A 9,239-nucleotide genomic window follows, 5' to 3' on the forward strand; every position below is an offset into this window, starting at 1 on the left:
TCCGTTTCCGTGGCCCTGGTACTCTGCCTGGCGCCCCTGGTAGTCCGTGCCGTAGCCCTGGTACTCTGTTTCCGTGGCCCTGGTACTCTGCCTGGCGCCCCTGGTAGTCCGTGCCGTAGCCCTGGTACTCTGCCTGGCGCCCCTGGTAGTCCGAGCCGTAGCCCTGGTACTCTGACTGGCGCCCCTGGTAGTCCGAGCCGTAGCCCTGGTACTCTGACTGGCGCCCCTGGTAGTCCGAGCCGTAGCCCTGGTACTCTGACTGGCGCCCCTGGTAGTCCGAACCGTAGCCCTGGTGCACCGTTCGGCGGCCCTGGTAGACCGGGCTGTAGACATGGTACACCGTTCGGCAGCCCTGGCACTCTGGCTTGCGCCCCTGGTGGCCTGCCTCGTGGCCCTGGTACTCTGCCCGGTGGAAAGGACTCGGATGACTCCCCGGGTTGGATGAGCTACGGTGTGAAGCGCAAAGCGGCGCCCAGAGGCCCCTGTCACCTCTGGGAGTCAAGCTGTGGAAGTAGAGAGTCGTGGGCTTGACTCTGGTGGGGCACCCAAAAGCACCTCGCCCAGCCCGGGAGAGCCACCCTGGGCGGGTAAAGCGGCGCCCAGAGGCCCCTGTCACCTCTGGGAGTCAAGCTGTGGAAGTAGAGAGTCGTGGGCTTGACTCTGGTGGGGCACCCAAAAGCACCTCGCCCAGCCCGGGAGAGCCACCCTGGGCGGGTAAAGCGGCGCCCAGAGGCCCCTGTCGACTGATTCGTGGCCCTGGTACTCTGCCCGGTGGAAAGCACTCAGCCCCGTGTTGGATGAGCAAAATGCGAAGCGTAAAGCGGCGCCCAGAGGCCCCTGTCACCTCTGGGAGTCGAGCTGTGGAAGTAGAGAGTCGTGGGCTTGACTCTGGTGGGGCACCCAAAAGCACCTCGCCATGCCCGGGGAGAGCCACCCTGGGCGGGTAAAGCGGCGCCCAGAGGCCCCTGTCACCTCTGGGAGTCGAGCTGTGGAAGTAGAGAGTCGTGGGCTTGACTCTGGTGGGGCACCCAAAAGCACCTCGCCATGCCCGGGAGAGCCACCCTGGGCGGGTAAAGCGGCGCCCAGAGGCCCCTGTCACCTCTGGGAGTCGAGCTGTGGAAGTAGAGAGTCGTGGGCTTGACTCTGGTGGGGCACCCAAAAGCACCTCGCCATGCCCGGGGAGAGCCACCCTGGGCGGGTAAAGCGGCGCCCAGAGGCCCCTGTCACCTCTGGGAGTCGAGCTGTGGAAGTAGAGAGTCGTGGGCTTGACTCTGGTGGGGCACCCAAAAGCACCTCGCCCAGCCCGGGGAGAGCCACCCTGGGCGGGTAAAGCGGCGCCCAGAGGCCCCTGTCACCTCTGGGAGTCGAGCTGTGGAAGTAGAGAGTCGTGGGCTTGACTCTGGTGGGGCACCCAAAAGCACCTCGCCATGCCCGGGGAGAGCCACCCTGGGCGGGTAAAGCGGCGCCCAGAGGCCCCTGTCACCTCTGGGAGTCGAGCTGTGGAAGTAGAGAGTCGTGGGCTTGACTCTGGTGGGGCACCCAAAAGCACCTCGCCATGCCCGGGGAGAGCCACCCTGGGCGGGTAAAGCGGCGCCCAGAGGCCCCTGTCACCTCTGGGAGTCGAGCTGTGGAAGTAGAGAGTCGTGGGCTTGACTCTGGTGGGGCACCCAAAAGCACCTCGCCATGCCCGGGGAGAGCCACCCTGGGCGGGTAAAGCGGCGCCCAGAGGCCCCTGTCACCTCTGGGAGTCGAGCTGTGGAAGTAGAGAGTCGTGGGCTTGACTCTGGTGGGGCACCCAAAAGCACCTCGCCATGCCCGGGGAGAGCCACCCTGGGCGGGTAAAGCGGCGCCCAGAGGCCCCTGTCACCTCTGGGAGTCGAGCTGTGGAAGTAGAGAGTCGTGGGCTTGACTCTGGTGGGGCACCCAAAAGCACCTCGCCATGCCCGGGGAGAGCCACCCTGGGCGGGTAAAGCGGCGCCCAGAGGCCCCTGTCACCTCTGGGAGTCGAGCTGTGGAAGTAGAGAGTCGTGGGCTTGACTCTGGTGGGGCACCCAAAAGCACCTCGCCATGCCCGGGGAGAGCCACCCTGGGCGGGTAAAGCGGCGCCCAGAGGCCCCTGTCACCTCTGGGAGTCGAGCTGTGGAAGTAGAGAGTCGTGGGCTTGACTCTGGTGGGGCACCCAAAAGCACCTCGCCCAGCCCGGGAGAGCCACCCTGGGCGGGTAAAGCGGCGCCCAGAGGCCCCTGTCACCTCTGGGAGTCGAGCTGTGGAAGTAGAGAGTCGTGGGCTTGACTCTGGTGGGGCACCCAAAAGCACCTCGCCATGCCCGGGGAGAGCCACCCTGGGCGGGTAAAGCGGCGCCCAGAGGCCCCTGTCACCTCTGGGAGTCGAGCTGTGGAAGTAGAGAGTCGTGGGCTTGACTCTGGTGGGGCACCCAAAAGCACCTCGCCATGCCCGGGGAGAGCCACCCTGGGCGGGTAAAGCGGCGCCCAGAGGCCCCTGTCACCTCTGGGAGTCGAGCTGTGGAAGTAGAGAGTCGTGGGCTTGACTCTGGTGGGGCACCCAAAAGCACCTCGCCATGCCCGGGGAGAGCCACCCTGGGCGGGTAAAGCGGCGCCCAGAGGCCCCTGTCACCTCTGGGAGTCGAGCTGTGGAAGTAGAGAGTCGTGGGCTTGACTCTGGTGGGGCACCCAAAAGCACCTCGCCATGCCCGGGGAGAGCCACCCTGGGCGGGTAAAGCGGCGCCCAGAGGCCCCTGTCACCTCTGGGAGTCGAGCTGTGGAAGTAGAGAGTCGTGGGCTTGACTCTGGTGGGGCACCCAAAAGCACCTCGCCATGCCCGGGGAGAGCCACCCTGGGCGGGTAAAGCGGCGCCCAGAGGCCCCTGTCACCTCTGGGAGTCGAGCTGTGGAAGTAGAGAGTCGTGGGCTTGACTCTGGTGGGGCACCCAAAAGCACCTCGCCCAGCCCGGGGAGAGCCACCCTGGGCGGGTAAAGCGGCGCCCAGAGGCCCCTGTCACCTCTGGGAGTCGAGCTGTGGAAGTAGAGAGTCGTGGGCTTGACTCTGGTGGGGCACCCAAAAGCACCTCGCCATGCCCGGGAGAGCCACCCTGGGCGGGTAAAGCGGCGCCCAGAGGCCCCTGTCACCTCTGGGAGTCGAGCTGTGGAAGTAGAGAGTCGTGGGCTTGACTCTGGTGGGGCACCCAAAGCACCTCGCCATGCCCGGGGAGCCACCCTGGGCGGGTAAAGCGGCGCCCAGAGGCCCCTGTCACCTCTGGGAGTCGAGCTGTGGAAGTAGAGAGTCGTGGGCTTGACTCTGGTGGGGCACCCAAAAGCACCTCGCCATGCCCGGGGAGAGCCACCCTGGGCGGGTAAAGCGGCGCCCAGAGGCCCCTGTCACCTCTGGGAGTCGAGCTGTGGAAGTAGAGAGTCGTGGGCTTGACTCTGGTGGGGCACCCAAAAGCACCTCGCCCAGCCCGGGGAGCCACCCTGGGCGGGTAAAGCGGCGCCCAGAGGCCCCTGTCACCTCTGGGAGTCGAGCTGTGGAAGTAGAGAGTCGTGGGCTTGACTCTGGTGGGGCACCCAAAAGCACCTCGCCATGCCCGGGAGAGCCACCCTGGGCGGGTAAAGCGGCGCCCAGAGGCCCCTGTCACCTCTGGGAGTCGAGCTGTGGAAGTAGAGAGTCGTGGGCTTGACTCTGGTGGGGCACCCAAAAGCACCTCGCCATGCCCGGGGAGAGCCACCCTGGGCGGTAAAGCGGCGCCCAGAGGCCCCTGTCACCTCTGGGAGTCGAGCTGTGGAAGTAGAGAGTCGTGGGCTTGACTCTGGTGGGGCACCCAAAAGCACCTCGCCATGCCCGGGAGAGCCACCCTGGGCGGGTAAAGCGGCGCCCAGAGGCCCCTGTCACCTCTGGGAGTCGAGCTGTGGAAGTAGAGAGTCGTGGGCTTGACTCTGGTGGGGCACCCAAAAGCACCTCGCCATGCCCGGGGAGAGCCACCCTGGGCGGGTAAAGCGGCGCCCAGAGGCCCCTGTCACCTCTGGGAGTCGAGCTGTGGAAGTAGAGAGTCGTGGGCTTGACTCTGGTGGGGCACCCAAAGCACCTCGCCATGCCCGGGGAGAGCCACCCTGGGCGGGTAAAGCGGCGCCCAGAGGCCCCTGTCACCTCTGGGAGTCGAGCTGTGGAAGTAGAGAGTCGTGGGCTTGACTCTGGTGGGCACCCAAAAGCACCTCGCCATGCCCGGGGAGAGCCACCCTGGGCGGGTAAAGCGGCGCCCAGAGGCCCCTGTCACCTCTGGGAGTCGAGCTGTGGAAGTAGAGAGTCGTGGGCTTGACTCTGGTGGGCACCCAAAAGCACCTCGCCATGCCCGGGGAGAGCCACCCTGGGCGGGTAAAGCGGCGCCCAGAGGCCCCTGTCACCTCTGGGATCGAGCTGTGGAAGTAGAGAGTCGTGGCTTGACTCTGGTGGGCACCCAAAAGCACCTCGCCATGCCCGGGGGAGCCACCCTGGGCGGGTAAAGCGGCGCCCAGAGGCCCCTGTCACCTCTGGGAGTCGAGCTGTGGAAGTAGAGAGTCGTGGGCTTGACTCTGGTGGGGCACCCAAAGCACCTCGCCATGCCCGGGGAGCCACCCTGGGGGTAAAGCGGCGCCCAGAGGCCCCTGTCACCTCTGGGAGTCGAGCTGTGGAAGTAGAGAGTCGTGGGCTTGACTCTGGTGGGGCACCCAAAAGCACCTCGCCAGCCCGGGAGAGCCACCCTGGGCGGGTAAAGCGGCGCCCAGAGGCCCCTGTCACCTCTGGGAGTCGAGCTGTGGAAGTAGAGAGTCGTGGGCTTGACTCTGGTGGGGCACCCAAAGCACCTCGCCATGCCCGGGGAGAGCCACCCTGGGCGGGTAAAGCGGCGCCCAGAGGCCCCTGTCACCTCTGGGAGTCGAGCTGTGGAAGTAGAGTCGTGGGCTTGACTCTGGTGGGGCACCCAAAAGCACCTCGCCATGCCCGGGAGAGCCCCCTGGCGGGTAAAGCGGCGCCCAGAGCCCCTGTCACCTCTGGGAGTCGAGCTGTGGAAGTAGAGAGTCGTGGCTTGACTCTGGTGGGGCACCCAAAAGCACCTCGCCATGCCCGGGGAGCCACCCTGGGCGGGTAAAGCGGCGCCCAGAGGCCCCTGTCACCTCTGGGAGTCGAGCTGTGGAAGTAGAGTCGTGGGCTTGACTCTGGTGGGGCACCCAAAAGCACCTCGCCATGCCCGGGAGAGCCACCCTGGCGGGTAAAGCGGCGCCCAGAGCCCCTGTCACCTCTGGGAGTCGAGCTGTGGAAGTAGAGAGTCGTGGGCTTGACTCTGGTGGGGCACCCAAAAGCACCTCGCCATGCCCGGGAGAGCCACCCTGGGCGGGTAAGCGGCGCCCAGAGGCCCCTGTCACCTCTGGGAGTCGAGCTGTGGAAGTAGAGAGTCGTGGGCTTGACTCTGGTGGGCACCCAAAAGCACCTCGCCAGCCCGGGAGAGCCACCCTGGGCGGGTAAAGCGGCGCCCAGAGGCCCCTGTCACCTCTGGGAGTCGAGCTCTGGGCTTGACTGGTGGGCACCCAAAAGCACCTCGCCGCCCGGAGAGCCTGGTAAGCGGCGCCCAGAGCCCCTGTCACCTCTGGTCTCCTGGAGCCTCCTGGTAGCCAGCCCCTCCCTGCACTCTGCCCACCGGGCACCTCGATCGCGGGAAGTTCCCTCTAAAACGGCCCTGGAGGTGTGGACTTAGAAAAATTTTCGCTTGTGACTTTTTTCCTCTCAAAAACTGGGTTTCTGAAATCGTGCCGATGGTAGCTTGTGAATCAGGGTAAACTCCTTGAAACGGGAAAACTCTCAAAGCCCTAGAGGTCTAGGGCTTCGCAGGGTTTATCGTGAAAAGACTTTGTCATTTTTTCGAGCGAGTGAAATTTTGACAAAGTGTTTTACCAGTAAACCCTGCAAGCCCTAGAGGTCTAGGGCTTCGCAGGTTTATCGGTGAAAAGACTTTGTCATTTTTTCGAGCGAGTGAAATTTTGACAAAGTGTTTTTACCAGTAAACCCTGCAAAGCCCTAGAGGTCTAGGGCTTCGCAGGGTTTATCGGTGAAAACACTTTGTCATTTTTTCGGCCTCAAAATGAGAAAAAATTCAACGTAAATAATAAAATAAAATACAAGACGAGGAGATGATATCAATGTGACAAATGGAAAAATTCACATAAATACCCTCGATCACAGGCTCCTCTCGGCTCCAGCGTAGCTTCATTCTGCCTTTTTAGAAAAAATCATTTTGCTTGTCATGGTGATCATTTTCAACCCCATTTTCGTCGTTGTTTCGCTGGGTCCGCAGCTGGGGAGGGGCTGCTTCCCTGGATGCCTGCCCAGCCAGGGCTCCATCATCTGGGCCACACACATCCAGCGGGAGAGGGGGCTGCTTCCCTGGATGCCTGCCCAGCCAGGGCTCCATCATCTGGGCCACACACATCCAGCGGAGAGGGGCTGCTTCCCTGATGTCTACCCACCAGGCTCCATGATCTTGGCCACAGACTCCAGCGGGAGGGGCTGCTTCCCTGGATGTCTACCCAGCCAGGGCTCCATGATCTGGGCCACACACATCCAGCTGGAGAGGGGCTGCTTCCCTGGATGTCTACCCAGCCAGGGCTCCATCATCTGGGCCACACACATCCAGCTGGAGAGGGGGCTGCTTCCCTGGATGTCTACCCAGCCAGGGCTCCATGATCTGGGCCACACACATCCAGCTGGAGAGGGGGCTGCTTCCCTGGATGTCTACCCAGCCAGGGCTCCATCATCTGGGCCACACACATCCAGCTGGAGAGGGGCTGCTTCCCTGGATGTCTGCCCAGCCAGGGCTCCATGATCTGGGCCACACACATCCAGCTGGGAGGGGGCTGCTTCCCTGGATGTCTACGCAGCCAGGGCTCCATGATCTGGGCCACACACATCCGCTGGAGAGGGGCTGCTTCCCTGGATGTCTACGCGCCAGGCTCCATCATCTGGCCACACACATCCAGCTGGAGAGGGGCTGCTTCCCTGGATGTCTGCCCAGCCAGGGCTCCATGATCTGGGCCACACACATCCAGCTGGAGAGGGGGCTGCTTCCCTGGATGTCTACCCAGCCAGGGCTCCATGATCTGGGCCACACACATCCAGCTGGAGAGGGGGCTGCTTCCCTGGATGTCTGCCCAGCCAGGGCTCCATGATCTGGGCCACACACATCCAGCTGGAGGGGCTGCTTCCCTGGATGTCTGCCCAGCCAGGGCTCCATGATCTGGGCCACACACATCCAGCTGGAGAGGGGCTGCTTCCCTGGATGTCTGCCCAGCCAGGCTCCATGATCTGGGCCACACACATCCAGCTGGAGAGGGGCTGCTTCCCTGGATGTCTGCCCAGCCAGGGCTCCATGATCTGGGCCACACACATCCAGCTGGAGAGGGGGCTGCTTCCCTGGATGTCTACCCAGCCAGGCTCCATCATCTGGGCCACACACATCCAGCTGGAGAGGGGGCTGCTTCCCTGGATGTCTACCCAGGAAGGCTTCAGTCTCCGGGGCGGGAACACCCAGCTGAGGACGGTCCTGGAACCCTCCTCCAGAACCCGGCGCACCAGCCGAACCTGCGTACCCACTCTTAAGCACCCACCCACCCAGCTGCAAACAGACAAACGCTCGCGACAGTGTCCCGTGGTCCTGGTACACCGTTTAGCTCTCCGTGGTCCTGGTACTCTGCTTAGCTCTCCGTGGTCCTGGACTCCGTTTAGCTGTCCGTGGTCCTGGTACACTGTTTAGCTCTCCGTGGTCCTGGTACTCCGTTTAGCTGTCCGTGGTCCTGGTACACTGTTTAGCTCTCCGTGGTCCTGGTACTCCGTTTAGCTGTCCGTGGTCCTGGTACACTGTTTAGCTCTCCGTGGTCCTGGTACACTGTTTAGCACCTCCACCTGGAGGTGTGGACTTTGTCATTTTTCTCCGCGAGGTGCGGAGCTCCGGCGGGACCCCCGCGGACCCGCACCCACAGATGAAGCTCATTTTCGGCCTCCCTCGGAGCGCATCACCCCCCCGCCTGGAGGTGGACTTTGTCATTTTTTAATGATTTTTCTCCCGCCCCTGGTACCCCGATGGAGGTGTGGAGCTCCGGCGGGACCCCCGCGGGACCCGCACCCACAGATGATAGCTCATTTTCGGCCTCCCTCGGAGCGCATCACCCCTCCGCCTGAGGTGTGGACTTTGTCATTTTTAATGATTTTTCTCCGCGCCCCTGGTACCCCCGATGGAGGTGCGGAGCTCCGGCGGGACCCCCGCGGGACCCGCACCCACAGAGAAGCTCATTTTCGGCCTCCCTCGGAGCGCATCACCCCCCCGCCTGAGGTGTGGACTTTGTCATTTTTTAATGATTTTTCTCCGCGCCCCTGGTACCCCGATGGAGGTGCGGAGCTCCGGCGGGACCCCCGCGGGACCCGCGCCCACAGATGAGAGCTCATTTTTCGGCCTCCCTCGGAGCGCATCACCCCTCAGCCTGGAGTGTGGACTTTGTCATTTTTTTTATTTTTTAAAACAGATTTTCTCTGCGAGGTGCGAGCCTCTGCACTCTGCCCAGCCGGGGCACCTCAATCGCGGGGAAGTTCCCTCTAAAACAACCCTGGAGGTGTGACTTAGAAGAATTTTCGATCGCACCTTTTCCTCTCAAAACTGGTTTCTGAATCATGCCGATGGTAGCTTGTGAAACAGGGTAAACTCCTTGAAACGGGAAAACCCTGCAAAATGGCCAAAGCCCTAGACCTCTAGGGCTTTGGGCAGGTTTACTGGTAAAAAAACTTTGTCAAAATTTCACTCGCCTGGAGGTGTGGACTTTGTCATTTTTTAATGATTTTTCTCCGCGCCCCTGGTACCCCGATGGAGGTGCGGAGCTCCGGCGGGACCCCCGCGGGACCCGCGCCCACATATGAGAGCTCATTTTCGGCCTCCCTCGGAGCGCATCACCCCCCCCCTGCAGTGTGGACTTTGTCATTTTTTAATGATTTTTCTCCGCGCCCCTGGTACCCCGATGGAGGTGCGGAGCTCCGGCGGACCCCCGCGGGACCCACCACATGAGAGCTCATTTTCGGCCTCCCTCGGAGCGCATCACCCCCCCGCCTGGAGGGTGGACTTTGTCATTTTTTAATGATTTTTCTCCGCGCCCCTGGTACCCCGATGGAGGTGCGTAGCTCCGGCGTGACCCCCGCGGGACCCGCGCCCACAGA

Source organism: Micropterus salmoides, unplaced genomic scaffold (genome assembly GCF_014851395.1).
Source record: "Micropterus salmoides isolate LMB-PRFRI ecotype aquatic unplaced genomic scaffold, ASM1485139v1 Ms_hic_scaffold_1659, whole genome shotgun sequence".
Taxonomy (NCBI): domain Eukaryota; kingdom Metazoa; phylum Chordata; class Actinopteri; order Centrarchiformes; family Centrarchidae; genus Micropterus; species Micropterus salmoides.